Below are 17,676 nucleotides of genomic sequence, written 5' to 3' on the forward strand. Positions count from 1 at the left end.
CCAAGATGTGGAGCAACTTCCTCGAGGTCACTGAGCTGGCAGGCCATGGACTCAAGATATCAACCCAGGCAGCAAGGCTCTGGCAGTGAGACCAGGTGCTTGCAGCCCTGGCACGGAGGGCCTTACCCTCCACACCCAAAGAAGTGTTTGATGGGCACGGGTGCCAACCCCCAGCGTAGCCCAGGCTCCGGAGAGAGCGCATACCCTCTCCAGACACTCCACATGGTCTTCCACAGGCCACCGCAGAGGCTTCGTGGAAATTCCTCTTTCTTTTTCTCCCCAGCTCCCAGCTGTTGCTGCAGCTTCTGAAACTCAAAGATCCTCAGCCCTTCTCCTGTTGGTCCTCCAGCCCTGCCAGTTCTGAACTTTATACCTTCAGCCTTTTTCTGGCTGTTGACAAATGGAAAAAAAAATCATTCTCAGGATTGATGTGTGTGTGTCTGCCCACAGAGGGAAAATGACATTTTTGTCCCTTCCATCAACACCCAGTTGCATAACACCGGAAGAGACAAGGGGCTGGAAAGAAACTCAGGAAGGTGGCTGCAGCCTCCTGCCACGCATCCCCAGCCTGCCATGGGCCACACAGCAAACCCCGCTGCTGCCCTATCCTTTCCCCTGCCCTTCTGCAGGGAATCACTGCTGTGGCCTCAGACCCAAGCTGGAAAATATAGCATTCCTGCCCACCTTCTAACCTCATTGCCCACAACTCCCCGGCACACACTCTATTTTCCAGACAAACCAGGCTCCTCATTGATCTCAACCCATGTTTCATGCTTTCCTACCTCTGTGCCTTTGCCCACACTACTTCCGCTCCAGGAATGCCTTCCCTTCTCCTTGCCCTGTGTCCAAACCCACCATCCTTCCAGGCCCTGCTGGGGATACAGAGATGAATAAGGGAGATAGGGTCTCTGCTCTCAAGATAATTATTAAAAAGTGATTGTACAATTGCAAATGGTGAAGAACCTTCGCTGCTACACCTGTGCTCACATCCCCTCTGCCCCAGTGCCACCACCGTCACCTGGCAGTGCTCAAAATACCGTCAGTCTCTCCTTCCACCACTGTCTGCATTTAACGGAGATTCTCTTAAACCTTTAAGGCCTTCGACCAAAGCCCACTTCCTCCAGGTAATCTTCCAGAACCCCACTGTCCAGATACAATCACTCCTCCTCTGAACTTACTCCTCGCTGGTTTCAGTGGACCTTCTCTGTGGGCAGCCCTGTGCTGAATCTCATGATTCCATTTACACAGTGAGTGTAGCCCCTGATCCCCACAATCTGGGGCTTCTGACCACAATCCCTTTCCACTTACCCCAGTGTGCCATACAAAGACCAGGATGGTCTCCGGGTGCCATGTCGAGGCAAGGTTTGGATGCATCCAGTGAAGCCAGGATGTTCATAGGGCCCATCTGATTCTGTAATGTGCAAGCCTGCAATGTCTCAATGTTGACTGCACAGACTGAAGTCTGTGCCGAGCAGTGTCATTCTTATGGTTAAAGTCAGATCATCTATTTTTTTAAATTTTGCTCAAAATTATTATCTTGGGTAGTGTTCTGAAACCTTTTCAATAGTTTGTAAGGGGGCTACTTGACAGACAAAACACCATAGGGCGGACAGACGCAGCTTCAAGCAGCAAAAATCACCTTGCCATTGACTGGCCCCAAAATTGTTCAGGAATTGGAACAATGAAAATTTTTCATGAATGACTGCTGTCCAAAGATAATTTGGTAGGACAAGGTAACACAGTGAGTAAAAGGCCAAATCAGGGTAAGGCCATGTTCATTTTAGAATAAATTTAAAAGGAGGTGAAAGATAAATCAAATTCTGTAATTATGACAAGCACTGAGGAGGGGACTGTATCACACAAACATAATGAAAATCCAATATGAGATGCAATCATGTCCCAGAATTCTTGGAGAAACTGTTCAGCTTTCCTGGGGTGTTGGCTCCTCAGGGGAGTTAAGTGCCCTGCCCTGTTTGAAACAGGATGGATGGGAATGTGAGCTGGCGGGAAGTAGGGAGGCTTGGCCGCTGAGTGAAGTGGTGGCATAGTGTTGCTGCCAGCCCACCATACTCTCCTACAATGATCCCATGAGACGACCACCCAGGCAGCCGCGGGGGGGTGGCTGTGCACGGGCAACCATGTGCCACGCTGAGGATGATCTGCTCTACTCGGCCAACTGCTTTAGAAGCCACTGTCCCGGGTGGCAAACCTTCATCCCACATCAGAAGGGCAGGTCTCGTGGTCCAAGGACTCACCTCCCTCAGTAACTTGTTCTTGGAACACTCCACACACATATCCACAGGCAGAGAGTGCTCAAGACTCATCCAACAGACCTATGACCGAAGGTCCAGATGTCATGGAGGAACAAAACACATCTGGAAGCCAAGGCTTCCTCTAGGATGGAAATCTCTCTCCAGCTGCTTCCAGCCAAGCACCTGTCCAAGACACCATCACCACAGACAGGACTTCTCACAGGTGAATTCAACACACAAAAGCCAATAATTGGAAGAGAAGCAGGACCGCTCACAGGAGCACTGAGAAAGTGGTCCTTCTTGGCGCTTTCACTGCCAGGGCCTGGGTTCAAAAGGGGAACTAAAGATCCCGCAAGCCAAGTGGCATGGCAAAAAAAAAAAAAAAAAAAAAAAGCTAAAGAAAAAAGAAAGAAAGAAAATGGTCCTTCTGAAAAATGGAAAGCTGTAGAAAGTCATGGTTATTATTTTAACTATTATCACGATTATTAACTTGAGGAAGAGGAGGAGAGAGATTCACTGCATCCTTACAAAAGAAAGCAAATAGTCTGGTGACAACCAACTGCCTTGAGCCCTGGAGAATAGGCTGCTGGAGAAGCTTCCATCGTCCTGGGAAAGCCCTTCCTCAAGAGGTCTGACCAGGAAACAGTTAACATGGTGCAGGAGGAAGCCAACAATAAAAGCTAAGCAACCACAAGACCTAGAAGGATCTTGTGATAACTTTCCATAGAAATGCAGGAAAAGACACTATTGCTTACAATATATGATAATTATATCAAGTTGTTCTGAATAAAAACAAACATCTCCAAGGGTATATATAGTTCAGAGCGTGCTCAGAAACCAGTGCAACTGATGCAATAATTCCACTCTCCCAAAATCAAAACAGGATCTCAGAAAAAGTAGAGGATAGATGAGGCAAAATCTTGATAATTATTGAAACTAAATGATGGGTATATAAGAGGTTCATTGTACTGTTCTCTCTGAAAATGTTCATAAAAAATTTTTTTAACAAGTATTCTCAAAAATTCAGAGGCCTGTGACAACTACTGCTCCTACTTTTTAAACACTGTTGAAGTCTTTGTCGTTTAGGAGACTGTTGATTCTTAGAACTACCCTCTTTTGTAGTACATGCAAAATAAAGATTCTTATGTAATTGCAGAAAAAAAGAAGGAAGAGAGGGAGGGGAAAGGGGGGAGAGGGGAGGAGGGATGGGAAGGGTAGGACAAAGCAGGGGAGGGCCTGGCAGAAAGAGCTTGAGCTTCCACAGGAGCTGGACCCAGTTCCCATCGCACCTTTAGCTGTGTGACCATGGGTAGGTTTGTGATACTCTCTATGCGTCTATTTCTTCTTCCCGAAAATTAGGATATTGTCCTCCACAGGAGGAGGCTATATTTAAGTAATAGATGTTGAGGCTATAATTAAGTAATAGATGTTGAGTATTCAGCACATAGTAGGCACTCAAGAAATCCTATTACCACTTTATAACTCTCTGTGCTTTACAAAATAGGTACATTCAGGAGATGCTATGCTTTACAAAAGAATTCACCCCAGGGTCCCTTTAAGCTCTCAGCCCTGCTAGCGCATTTTAAACGGGATTGAGTTTGCAGAAAACCATTTACACAGGACTTTTCAAGAACGCAGCAGCCAAGGCACTAATAAAGGCAGGCAGATCTACAGAGAGAGCTCCCTGGGCAGACTCTCTCAGATCCTGTCCAGCAGGATTCTCTGAAAGACTGGAAACTAAAAAACATCTTCTCTGAAAACCCACAAAGACCCATGGGCTGCCCTCTGAGAAGCCTTTTTTCCATGCATATTTGGAAGGGCTGTGGTACCTCCAGTTATGGGTCCAGGCTTACGAAGACAATAGTACTAGGCTAACAGCATTGGTTAATGTTTATTGAGAGCTTCCTATGGGAGGGCCACTGTGTTCATTCCCATGCATTAACCTACACAAGGCAGTAAAAGCTAATGTCTGTATAACTTCAAGTGCTTTCAGATGAAAGAAGTTCCTATAATTCCTCACAAAGATCTCTATTGGTTGTTGTTGTTTTTTTTTTCCGGTAGAGAAACCGAGGCACAGAGTAGGTAAGTCATTTGCCCAAGGTTACCCGGCTGTAAATGATAGATTATCAGAACCAGTCTAGCTCTGAAGTCCACCCCGTTACAGACCCACTGCTCTGTGCCCCGAACCCCCTCCCCACCAGCACTCGATCCAGCAGAGGCAGGACTGTAGGGCAGAGCATCCCTGCAGGAGGCACTGTCCCTCCCTCTGTCCCCTCCCTATCTCCCTTAGCCCTCCACAAGCTGTTGTCAATTGCACTGAAGTATTTACAGCAACCAGCGACCGCTGACACCTCTGTCCACGTGGGCTATAATTTGATGCTCAAGCTGTTAAACAGCCGCTTTCGAGCGCTGAGCTCTTCATACATGAGTGTCTCTCCCAAGAGCCAGGCTGGCTGCCTCTCAGCTTCTCCTGATGCTTGCACAACTCTCCTGCTGGCCCCAGGCGTGCACACACGTGCACGCATGCCAAATAAGCCATCACACACAGACACCCCTCACACACACAATTACCATCACAAACTGATCCGAGTTCGCTGTTCAGGACACACCCACCAACACGTGATATGTATCACAGATTCCCAACCCACCCAGTTCACACCCTTCTTGTCATCAACACTCAAGACACTACATGGATAATGGCTGAGGGTATTCTGTGACTGCTAGTAATGTCCACCTCATACCCAATTCCATGAAATATGCCCTCCCTGCGTAATTATTCATGGGAAAATTATCCACACACCCAACTCTGCATTAGTGTGACCAGAAAAATCCTGAATAAATTTTTTTTTCACGTACTTGTGCTAAATACAGCTGTCACTTGGATGTACCCGTACCTGATCGTTGTTTTATCTAAGTGGTGGCTGTATAGGGCGTTCATTGTACTATTCTCTCTGCTTCTGCGTGTATATCTAAACCCCTGACTACATCTGTGTGTCAGTGCCTGTGTGTGTTGTGGGATGGGGTGGGGCTGAGGGGTGTGCATGTGCTCTCACACTAGCACGGCTGCCTCTCTCTGTGTGTTTGCACAGAGCAGACCCAGCGCTGTGGCTCTGTTGCCAGCCCTCTCCCCAGGGAGTCTTTGCAGAGTAGGGTTGCCCTCTGCATAACTATCCAAGAGCAAACACATCAGAAACCAGATCCCCTCGCCGCCCCCATTAATGTAGCAATTGGGGGAGGGGCATTCTGAAAGAGGCGAGGGAGCAGGGGATACAGGAGAACAGAGGAAGGAACTGGGACCCCTCAGTCCAGAGGAGAATAGATTCAGGAACACGTGCTCCTCTGTAATCACCAAGAAGATGGTCCAGAGCCGTGGACACTGACCGGTTGAGGGTCTGAGGAGGACACGGGCTTCCAGCCCCTTGGGAGCCCTCCGGGGTCACCAGATCTGTGAGGACAGGGGTCAGCCTCAGCCCCCTTCCTGGAGCTGCTGAGGTAGGGTGCCTAGGAGGCTCCAGGGGATGGAGGCGACAGAGTGAGCCTGAGCTGAGAAGCCCCGCAGAGCTGCCTCCTGACAAAGGAGATTCAGACTGGGCGCAGAGATCCCGGAAAGATGAATGGGGAGAGAAAGAGAGGGAAGAACAAGGGAGGGGGTAGGGGAGAAGGAACGTCTGAGTAGTATGGGTGAGAAGACTGAGGCCCAAAGAGGACCCAGGGCTGAGCTGAGAGATAAGGGGCAGGAACTCTCGCAGCAGGAGCAGATGAAAGGACCAGGGTCTCTCCAGCAGCCTTAGCAAGCCACTGATGAAAAGCAGGTGCTGTCCTACCTGTGCAAGCTGCTAGAGTCCTCAAGGAAACCTCCCTGGGGTCTGGACCATGCAGAGGAGGGGGAGGGGTGAACGTACTTCCCTCCGCAGACCCCGCCTGGAGGCCCAGGGAGGAGCAGGAAGCCGGTGAGAGGGAAGAAAAAAAAGACCTGCCAGTAGGGGAGAGGGAGCAAAGGGACCGGTGGAGTCAGAAGATCAGAGTTCACGTCCTGATGCTGCTATTTCTGGTACAACCTTGCAGCAGCCCTGCAACTTCTCCAAGTCTCATCTGGAAAATACAGATGCCTATCCCAAGGCCCCATGTGGACCAAACGAGACAATGGTGATGGAAATGCTTTCTAGCGAGGTCTGTGCACCTCCTCATTGATGGAGATGCACAGCAGGGGAGAAGCCATGAGACAGAGTGTAGAGATGACAGAGAGCGATTATCTGCCAACATGGAGATTTTATTCTTAATACTTATGTGTGCTGATATGTCCTGCCTCATCCCACAAAGATCTGAGTTGTCTGAGAGGGAAAAAAAAAATCACTGACAGACTGACTGAAGGACAGATGGGTGGACAGAGGAATAAAGATAGAGGCAACAAGAGGGCAAGAGACTTCCAAGGGGAAAAGGTCATTCCTTCAGACATTGAACCTTTCCTTCCCAAGCATCTTCTATGTTTGGTTTCAGATGACCTTCCCCAGATAGAAGTGTGACAAGGTCAGTCTACTCCTCTCCCTATTCCTTCTCCTCCTGCCTACAAGACCAGACACTATTTCCCAGCCTGCCTGCAGTTAGCTGGAGCCGTGTGACTACTTTCTGGCCAAGGGAAATGGTCAGAGTGATATTTGACGCCTGCAGAACTGGCCCTTTTAAAAATTCCCCCCAAAATTCTCTACTCTCTCTCCTCCTCTGCTGAGTTCAGAAGGTCCAGTGGAGGATGCCAAGCACCTAGAACTGGGGTCCACAACCCCAGGGGGTCAATTATAGAATCTGTCATGTGGGAGCTCCATAAATTTGGATGAGAAAAATTTTACCTTTAGTTTTACAAACCTCCAAACTGAGATTCAGTATTTTATTCAATTACAAAGAGAGGCAACAAACCACGGTGCTATTCCCCATACCTGTAACGGTGCCACCCATAGAAATCACAGATATTTTTCTATATCATGTTAAGTGGCTGCAGAAATATCAAAAGGTCATTTATGCTGAAATTGTACTATTAATCCCTTTGCTGTTTTCTATTTAACTTGTTACATTGTTATTATTATATCAAAATTTTAGTGTATTGTTTTATCACACATTCTATTGTGTCAAAAAATTTTTAAATATTTTGATACTTGAATTTCAGTATAATTGATTGCTTTTGTAGTCCTGTGAATTGGATTTTATGCGTTGAAAAATCTTTATTCTTTTTTTTTTGGCTGCGCCATGCAGCATGTGGGATCATAGTTCCACGGATCGAACCCGTGCCCCCTGCAGTGGAAGCGCCGAGTCTGAACCACTGGACCACCAGGGAAGTCCCGAAAAATCTTTATTCTTAAGGGTCCATTGGCTTCACCAGTCTGCCCAAGGGGATCTAGGACACAAAAAAGATAAGAACTCCTCCCCTAGATAATGATGGAGCCCTTAGAGGGAAGTCCCTGGGTCTCTGAATGACTCCCCACCCACTACCACCACCACTGATCTGACATTTGGATTATGAGATGACTGAAAAATAATCTTTATTTGTTAAATTACTAAGACTTTGAGGACCTTTTATAATACAGAGGGGACTCCTCGTGACTCCAAGAGGAGTCCAGGGCGGACCTCTCCACTTAAGTTAACTCTGAACTCACTCTTAGCTCTCCTAAATGCCCTTGCTCATAAAGGATGGAGTGCCCTGGATGCCTTCCCCTCATACCCAAACTTCTACTGTCCAAATGCTCCCAGACTTTCAAAGCCCAGCTCAAATGCCACCTCCTGCAGGAAGTCTCCTGGGCCTTCTCCCCCTCCCAGAAGTCCCTTGCCCCTGAGCTGAAGCACCGAGAGCTAGCAACATCAGACTGTGAGCTTGCCCAGGGGTAGGACGTTGGATAAATTCCCTTCCTGTCCCCCAACCTACACCCACGCCTACAGTGGGCCCAAGCCAGGGAATGCCCAACCATGGTAGGGCTGGTAAATGTTTGCTGCATGGGAGGCAGATGAGTGGTCAAGGAACTGTCTGTTTGATTCAGCTCTACTCCCTTATAACCTGGTCCAGGTCCACACTGTGTGCTTGCTTAAGGAAAATGGGGGGAAGGGGGAGGAAGGCACTAGTGCTTTCCCACACTGGGGCCCCAAGTTCCCTTCTCTTGAGATTATTTCTGCTCAGTCTGGATTTCCAACCAATACATTTTGTCCTCTAGGTCTCTGTAGTTTGGGTAGCCAGATGAGACTAGAAGTCATGAAGGAGTTAAAAACAAGAGGAGTCGGATGAAAGATACCTCCTGTGGGCCCCAGCTGAGTCATCCTCTTTGTCTCACACCCTTGAAATCCACTTCCTCTTGCCCACTCCCTTCTCTCCCACCCCACCCTCACCCTCAACAGGCACTTGAAGCCTCTGGCCTTGGACAGGGAGCACTCATCTTCTCTGTGCAATTCTGGAAGCCCAGACCTGCTCCCCGGACAGCTGCTGCACCACGGGAGAGTGGGGATCGCGGGGAGTGACTCTCTGGTCCCCTCTTTCAGAGGGTGCCTCCCAGCCCAAGCTCCTTTCAGCATGGAGAAGAACTGAGCTAGAGTGCAGGCCACCTTTCTCCCTTCAGGTTATCTTGCTACACTGGCACTCAGGGGCCCTGAGGCCCTGCCCTGGATACTGCTGTGTCCACTTCTCCCCCACCACACAGGGCACCAGAGACCATTACTGCTCTATGAAGGGTCAAACTTCTGAATAACATTAACTCCACTTGGCTTCAAGCAATGTGACGCATTTTTGGAGCACTTCCACACACACATGGTTGATTCATTCACTCGTGTGCCGGGCCTTGTGTCATGTGCTAAGAACACAGTGATGCACTGGATTCAACTCCTGCCCTCAAGGAGTTCCCAGTCTGGTGAAGGAGGTGGAGCAGTGAGCAGAAAACACTCCACAATAAGTTCTTTAAAAGCACCAGGCGTTGTAGAAGCACCGGGGACAGGATCTCACACCAGGCTTGGGGGATAGGGGTCAGAGAGGATGGAAGGCTTCCTGGAGGAAGAGACACCTGAGCTGGGAGTGAACCAGGTAGAAAGGGGGAGAAGAGACAATCAGATGCATGAACCATGGAATCACTGGCTCTTGGGCTCATCAAAGGGTAGACTCAGACTCCTAGAATCATTCTTCTAATAAACAACCATTTATTGTGCCAGATGCCATGCTGGGCAAAGAGATCTCGGAATCAAAGGGATCTCATATCCCAAAGCCAGCCTGGCTTCCATACCCTGCTCTTGAGGGGCACACTGCCTCTTCCAACTCCAAGGACCTGGGGAGAGGAAAAGGGGTCTGAAGATGCCTTGGGTGTCAGAATGAAGGGTGAATCCCTCCTGATGGTATTAAAGGATCTCTCGGGGATGGACAATGGCACACCAGGAGGGGATCCTGGCTCCCCGCAGATGCAGTGACTGGTAGCCCAATGGTCAGAGCTCTGTTGACTGGAGGCAAAGTCAAACAGGATGGAGTTTTGGGTGATGGCCACTCTTGCCAACAGGTTCCAGCCTGGCAGAGAGGGGAAGTGATTCACCTCCTCAATTACATCCTCCAGCTAGTCTCTCGCAAAGTCCCAGGTATCTTCCTTCAGAGCCCATATTACAGTTTTAATTAGATATGCACTTGTCTGTTTCTTCCTCTCCTCCGCTAGATCATCACCACCTTAAGGCCAGTAACAACATCTGTTTTGTTCACCACTGTATGCTCAAGCACCAAGCAGGTAATAAGAGACTTGTTGAAACAAATTGAGACTGATGAGTGGATATGGAAGGACATTCCAGCAGATGAGGGGTAGCCTGGTGATAAGCTCATTTCATTTCACAGAGAGCGGCACTGGGTCCAGGAGAGGATGGAGTTGCCCCAAGATAGAGCTGCCAATGTATATGGAGGGGTGGGAGGGCAGGGAGGACTGTTGCAGAGGTGGGAGCACAGACACAGGAAGGCGCTCAGAGCCCTGGTCCCCCAGATGCCCCAGCCTCCACGGAATCAGTTCCCTGTAGGAAGCCCCCCTCCGCACCATCAGCCACCATCACGGCAAGCCCAGCCTTCTCTTCAAACGGATGTCCCAGAATCGGCCTATAGAGCCAGAGGGGGAAAGGATGGAGCAGCGACCGGTGTGGAGGCGGGGGTGGGGATGAGGAGCCCAGTTTTGGTGCCAGAGCTAGGGGACCTACGTACGACAAGGACTGGACAGCTTCAGCACCTAATCTGTGCGGGAAAGCCTTGCGAGCGAGAGCACAGAGCCACCCCGGTCAGCTCAAGAACATCCCGTTAGCACTTTAGCACGGATCGGCCCGGGTCAGTGCAGGGTCACGCCTGTTAGCGCAGGGTCAGGCCCGCTCAGAGCTGGGTCGTCCCCGTCAGCGCAGGGTCATCCCTTTTAGCGCTGGGTCGGCCCGCTTTAAAGCAAGAGCTTCCAGGTTTGCAGAGTCAGCCTCTAACGGAGGGTCAGAGCGGGCGGGGCGGGGTCACCTCGGTAAGCCGTGGAAAAGCTCCGGGTACTTTGGGGCCAGCGGCGCCCCCAGGTGGCAGGGCCCCGCCGGCGCTCGGATCCGGGTCGGGGAGGGTTTCAGGAACCTCTCGTCTTTCACATTCAGGTGGGGAGCCTCGTGGACCCAGGCCCCTGGCCTCGCCCTGCAGGAAGTGCTTTGCTTCCCAGTGTTCCTTACACGCATCTTTGGGGCTCTTTCTGCTCACAGCATTCAACTGCGTGCCCGAGCGTATCTGAGAGCAAGAATCCTAGATGCTGGCGGACAGCAGACAAGTCACCGGGAAACTCCAACCCCAGCTCCAGGGGAAGCGACCACGGAGCCCGGCCCTTCCTCTCCCGCCTCTCCCCACTGCCTTGGGTCTCAGTCTGCGGGCACACATTCTGCGGACTTGTCTCTGAGACAACGGTCCACCCCCAACCCCCAGGCTTTGGGTACTTCCCGCTACGACCCCACACACTCTGAAGTTCTCAAGTTTGGCCTGGGACGGGACACTGGGGAAGAGGCAGAGCACAGCCCGGTTCCCAGCCCGGCTTTGGAACTGTTCTTCTCACACCGCGGGCCACCTACACTGGCTCCAGTCCGTCCAGCCCCTCTCCCACCTCCTGCTAAACACAGGAACTCACCCAGCGCTTCCCAGAAAGGGGGGCGGGGTCTCTGCGTGAACAGAGACCGGAGCAAAGGGAGCTGCGGGAGAGGCTCCCGGTCACTTTTTGGGCCAGCCTCCTACCCCCTGCCACCCTATCCCGATGCCACAATGGGTGGGGCTGGGAGCTCAGCAGGCTGCCAGGTAGGCTGCCAGATGGTGACTCACCTTCACACTCACCCACATGGTCCACAAAGGAGATAGGATTATGCAGAATCCAGGGACAAAGACATACCTGGAGACTCGGCCACCCCCTATGGCCCTGGTAGGGGAGGAGAAGTCACAGGGTCTCGGTTGGAAGTTTCTTGGGTCCAGAAAGGAGGGAGCCAAGCCCCTCACTCTCCTGCCCCTCTGTTCAATGGAAGCCCTGAGGTGGCCACCTGGACTGTGTCTCTGGAGTCCCAGCACAACCTGTGGCAGGCCAGCTCTGTACCATCCTGCACCCTCGCTGCAGAGTGATAGCTGAGGGAGGAGCAAGAACTCCTCAGCCGACTAGAGGGAGGAGCTGGGCAAAGTCACTGACCCCAGACTGGGAAGGTGAGTCCAGGCTCACATAATCCAGCTCATTTCTCACACAAAGAAACTGAGGCTCAGTGAGGGCAGGAAGGACTGGTCCAAGGTCACAGAGAGCACTGTGTCGAGAATCAGGAATCCTCTCCCCTCCTCCCCTTCTCTGCCCCCAGTATTAATCATCTTCAGGGTAGGTGCTAAAGTGAAGACTGCAAAGGAGGGGAAAGAGCCATCAAAGCCTGGTATCTTTTAGGGGTCAGTGTAACTCAGAACTCCTATGTGCCCCTGTGGGCGCGTGCGTGTGCCCCAGCCACACACACGCACACACACACTGGCCTACAGCCCACCAACACCCTTCAAAGCCCTGAAGCTGGGCTAGCACATCCATCCTGCTCCAGGAAGGAATGGTTCCAGCCAGGGCAGCCTCAGGCCTAGATGATCCAGATTTTGTTCAGTTATTCTCCAGTGTGTGAAAGGTCTAGATTCTGATGGGACATGGGAAGGAAGGCTTAGAGTAGCCAGGTGGATGGAATAACTGACAGATTTGCCAACAGACTCATAGAAGCAAGGAGGGAAGGATGCTACTGCCTAGGAAAACTGAAGGGAAAGAGGCAATTTACTGGCAGACTCTGACCATTCCCACCCCCTTTCCTCACAGCCAAGCTGCTGCCCGGAATTTGGCTCAGTCTGGAGCAGGGTGAAGGACTCAGCTGCCTGCCCCAGACCAGGGACCCAGTGGAAAGCTGAGCACAAGACGCTCCTGCTCACCCACACTCCTCCAGACTGCCACCTCGTTCACCTAAGGGCAACCTATCTCATGCCCTGATTTATCCGGATAATTGTCTGCTCTCCCACACCTTGATCTCAACATTCCTCCAGTCCTGCCTCTGGGAAGAAAGGAGAATTCAGAAACATCCATAGTGCAGACAACACTTAAGATTTCCCTAGAGTACCAGGGGAGATGCTGGGTTTTTAGTTCCCTCAAAAGATCTAGGGGAATAATTATTGATACTGTTGCATAGAGGCTGCAGGCTCCAACTTTACATCTGGCATCCTGCTGAGCAACTTTGGGCAAACCCCATCCTCACCCCTCCTCTAGACCTGTTTCCCCATCCATTCAATGTTAGCCTTGGAAACCTTGCAAGCTCCGGTGTTACCGGCTCTACAAACTGTACTTGCCTCCTTGCTGCAGGAGATTAGTTTCCTAGGAATGGAAGGGAAGACTCCAAAGCACCTGGGGACTGCTGACCAAGTCCCTGTGTGCAGGCTGGAGTGGGGCGGGGGCATCTCATGGCACCAGGCAGGAGAGCTGGTCAGAGGCCAGACAATGGAGCCTCTTAGCTACTCTGGAACAACCTGGATCTACCCATCTAAGGCAGGCTAAAGGGACTGGACACCAGCAGGTTAGGGAGGAAGCGGGAGCTTTGGGTGGAGGCTAGCCTGATCCACTGCCTGTCCAGTCACTGTGCCCCTCAGCACCTTCACTGGCTGCTCCGCAATCCCAGCTTTGTCTGCAGTGGGGAAGGAAGTAGGGAGAAGATGGGCAGGTCTCAGTCTTAGGCAGAAGAATAAGGGAAGAGGCTCAAAACTGAGGCCTCCTTCCCACCCTCACAGAGACCCATTCCTAACCCTTCCACTCCAGTCCTCTGCACCCACATCCCCCCAGCCTCTGCCTCTGCCCAAGGAGGAGGGACCACACTCTCACACTCACAGTGATACAGTTACAAATATATGTGCTAGCACACACAAGTATTCAGCCCCAAGCAGTCACCCACACAGACACGTTTCCTCTCACACACAAACATATACACAAACACAGACCCCAAATACCCAAAAATCACATACACATGGACTGTGATACCTGGATACCATCATCACAAAGTGGAAAGCTACCATCCTTAACCCCTAAAATACCAAACATTTTTTTTAGCCTCAAATATGGTGATAATCACTTCTTTTGCCTTTTCTTCAGTTCTCAACTATCAGAATTAGACTGCATCTAATGACACTAGGCACGTGTTTGCTGCTTGTACCTCCAGTACAATGTCCAGCACACAGTAGGTGCTCAATAAATATTAGTGGAACGAAGGAGCCAGAGAGTTAAGAGATGGCCAGGGTTGGAGGCAAATTAACTCGCTGGTGTTTGATCCTTACCAGGTACCTCCTCAGACAGGAAAACTGTTCTTCACACAAACTGAGCCCTGACGCTGGCCTCACACTCTTCAGATGGTCAACAGAGGGAGGAGGGATGGGGTAAGTAGATCAGAGGCCAGAGCTGCTGCCTGGGGCATCAGAACCCAGAAGCCGCCTCACACACAGTCCATCTGCCCTCTTGTTGTTGTATCGAAGACTCATGGGTTTGCAAAAGGACCCTCCGAACGGTCCTCTGATCCTCCAGCCTGCCTGGGGCTCCACAAAGCATGGCTGGCTGGGGCGTTGGGTGGTCCAGCCCGCAAGGCCATCCTACCAGCGTCTCCAGCCCTGGAATCCTACTCCTTGTACTGGGAGCCCAGGTTCTTGGATCTACTCGCCGGCTCTGCAGCTGTTCCGCTGTGTAATCTTGGTCTGGTCCCTTCTGCTCCAAAGCAGTAAGTGGAGCCACGCGGTCCTCAGGACCCTCTAGGCTCCTGCCATCTGGGTCCGAGGCTAGTTTAAGCGATAACCTCACTAGCTGCCCTCTCTGACTGGAGTGACACGTGGGGAAGGGAGAACTAGCTCAAAAAGATTGGATATTTACAAGGAATTCACAGTTGAGACGTGAGTCCGCAGGGCCCTGAAGACGCAGCCCGGAAGGAAGGCGTGGACTAGGGTATGTGTGTGGGGCGGGGGAGAGGTGATTTCCCCCCACCTGGCCGGGACCTGCACATCTGCATCTGAATGAGATGGGGGGACTAGTCAAGGAGTCCTAACAGCACCGACACCTGCTGGGGAAGGGGACACAAAGCAAGGGCCCTCTGTAAGGGGCGACGAATTAATTTGGACAATAAGCCCCGCTCCGATACCCTCAGAGGCCCCCACCGCGCCGCACACACACTGTTTGGCAGTATCCACACATCGTTTGAAATACGCTTTTCAGGGCTGCGGTGATTTTTAGGAATCGAAGGGACTGATTTAAATGTCTTGTTCCCCCAATAATTCGCCCTTTCCAGTCCTAAGATCCATGTAACCGCAATTCCCAAGATACTTCTGCCTGCGTAGGCAGAAATGCCCCGGAGGTGAGACCATCCTAAGGCGTTTTCCAACATCGGGGGAAACGAGCACAGACCTCCAAGGCCCCGGCTTCCCAGGGCGAAACGCTCAGGACCCCTGTAGCAGCTGCTGTGAGCATCTCCCCAGCCGCCCAGGCGTGCGGATTCTGACGCGTACCCCTCGGGAGCCGAGCATCTCCGAATAACTGGGCGGGAAGGAGGCGGGTACGGGCTGAAGACCGGGGTCCTGTCGACCCCCTTCAGGAGGACGAAATTGCGGCGAGGAGGCTGGCGTGGCCGGGAGGAGGGCACCAGGCTCAGACCCCTGACGCGTGGAGAAAAGCAAAGGCGCAGACAACGAGCGACTTCCGCTCTGAGTCCGTGTGGATCGAAACGAGAGAGCTCCGCAGACACCCAGGACTCGGAGCTGAGAGCCGAGCGAGGGTCAGAAACAACCCCGAGGGTGTCGGCGCCCAGTCCAGCCCGGGGGCGCAGGCACCAGAGGAAAGCGCCTTCCTTCCGCCGCAGTCCGAAGCCTCCGGGGCTCCGGAGCGGCCCCAGCCTCGGGCCGCCCTGCTTCTCCGCTACGAAAGGAGGCGGTGCCCGCTCCGCCCTGCGCCGCACCCACTAGCTCGCGGAAAAATTCGTTCCCTAAACCAGAGCTGGGAATCTCAATCCTGCCTACATCTTTCTATATTGGTACGTCTATGCCGACCTTTAAGAATAATTCCGCTCCAAAACTCCAATTAGCATTTGTCTTGCTCTCAGATGCCCTGATACACGAAGCGCTAAGGACGCTGAATTATCCTGTACGACCTCTGCCCACCTTTAGTTCTCTTTCACCGTTTCCCCGGAAATCTCAGAGCTCCAGCCCCAAGGTCAAATGTGAGCTGGGTCTCAGCATCCCGGTTGATCCTCCTGGATGCATCACCAGGCCCCAACCCAGACAACCTTTTGAACCACGTATCGGAATAATTTAGGCGCAAACCCAAACGCGCCTCGCTTGTCTTGGCGGCATGCGCAGCGTTTGAGTTAAACTCCGACTCCGGTCCATAAAGACCCTAGTCGATCTGCCTCCTCACACCGCCCCTCTAAGCTTTAAATCCTACGAGGCACGCTCCACACGCAAATCTTTTCTCCCTTTTTCTTGCCGGGTCCCTCGTTTAAATAGCGTCGGCGCCTTTATTCGCCTGACCCTAAGCAGAGGAAAACCCGCCTGATCATCATTGTCTGGTCCGCGACCGGCCCCACCCCCGCCCCAATCAGTGTCACAAAACGCCCCTTTCAACAGATTCCAAACCCTCTTCACCCGGGCTCACCGAGCCTTCAACTTCATTAAGTGCGCGCTACGGCGGCGCTGGAGGAGGCGAAGTTTAAATAAACCGGAGCGGAGAGGGAGGAGGGGTGGGTTGCTAGTTGAACGGGAGGGGGAGAGAAGAGTTTTTGAAAAGGGGAAAAAAGTCATCAGGGGAAAAGCGCTTTGTAACCACGAAGACGCGCCCGCTGTGGCGAGAACAAATTGGATATGGAGGGGAAGTGTCCGCCCCCACCTCAGCTCCCGCTCCTGGGTGGTCCGGGGAGCCCCAGGAGAAAGAAAGATGGGGAGGAATCGGCGGTGAAAAGAATTAACCACTCTAATTGGGCTGCAAGAGAGAAATGGGGAGAGGCTCACCGATGTGCCCCGATCACCCAAACAAAATACCCTTCAGTAAAATAAAATAAAATAAAATAAAAATGAAATAAAATGTCTGCCTTTAGCCTTGGCTGAAAGACGTATGTCAAAGTTTGAGAATCAAAGCTGTTCTCAGCCATAGAAAGTAAATCTGCAAGATGGGGAAATTCTGCCCGGAAAAACCCCCTCCCTCTTCTGTGGCCTCAGGCCTCCCGGCGCCGGATGAAAAGGAATGAAATTGAACGAAATTGAACGAAATGAAGTGAAATTGACCAGTGAAATTCGCCAATTTTCTTCCCCTTTAAACTGCCCGCTCTCAGCAGCACTCTCTGAACCCCAAGCCGATTTCTTAGTATTTTTTTCTCACCTGGAGACATGAAGGTGTGCCCTGGATATTTTCTTATTATTGTCACCGATCGTTGTAGCTTGCGGGGGCAGAGGCTCAGCTGTATCCACCCAAACAGCCACGGAACCCACAAGAGCCGCTCCAGATGGAATGGCCTATTTCTCCTCCCAGGAGGCTGGCCTCCCTCCTAGGTAAGCCGACTTACACTGAACACCCATCCTTATGCACCCAGAGGGTGGGAGGGAGCCACTTACAGAACCTCTCTGGTCTGGGGGAGAAAAAAAAGTCCCAGGACTCTACCATACAAACGTGCAATTCCCTCAGCCTTCTCCTTACCCCTCCCTACAGTCCAGGTCCCAGGTGGGTCCTTGCCAGCTCTTAATTAACAGGTTCCCAGCCCACACAACCTGAAGAAGTCCTGAATTCAAAACACCCTCCCCTTCTCCCCTGCCTTCAACGGTGCACATATCTCAACAATTCTTTTCTAGTATTTTTCAAGGCCAGTAATTATATCTGGCCCAGATCTGGCCTTCTTGACCCACGGGGAAACCGGGGTCTGG

At 51.7% G+C, this 17,676-nt stretch overlaps 1 protein-coding gene across 2 annotated transcripts in view; it reads right to left on the reverse strand.

Annotated features, from left to right (window-relative positions):
* Positions 1-17,126, reverse strand: part of LOC309646906 (uncharacterized protein) — a 231,055-nt gene extending 213,929 nt beyond the window's left edge. For both annotated transcript variants that reach the window (XR_014255639.1, XR_014255640.1), the window contains exon 1: positions 11,636-17,126. The gene's annotated coding sequence lies outside the window, so the exon portion shown is untranslated. The remainder of the gene's footprint in view (positions 1-11,635) is intronic.
* Between the last annotated feature and the right edge of the window lie 550 nt (positions 17,127-17,676).

This window comes from Balaenoptera physalus (assembly GCF_965194825.1).
Source record: "Balaenoptera physalus genome assembly, chromosome: 1".
NCBI classification, from domain to species: domain Eukaryota; kingdom Metazoa; phylum Chordata; class Mammalia; order Artiodactyla; family Balaenopteridae; genus Balaenoptera; species Balaenoptera physalus.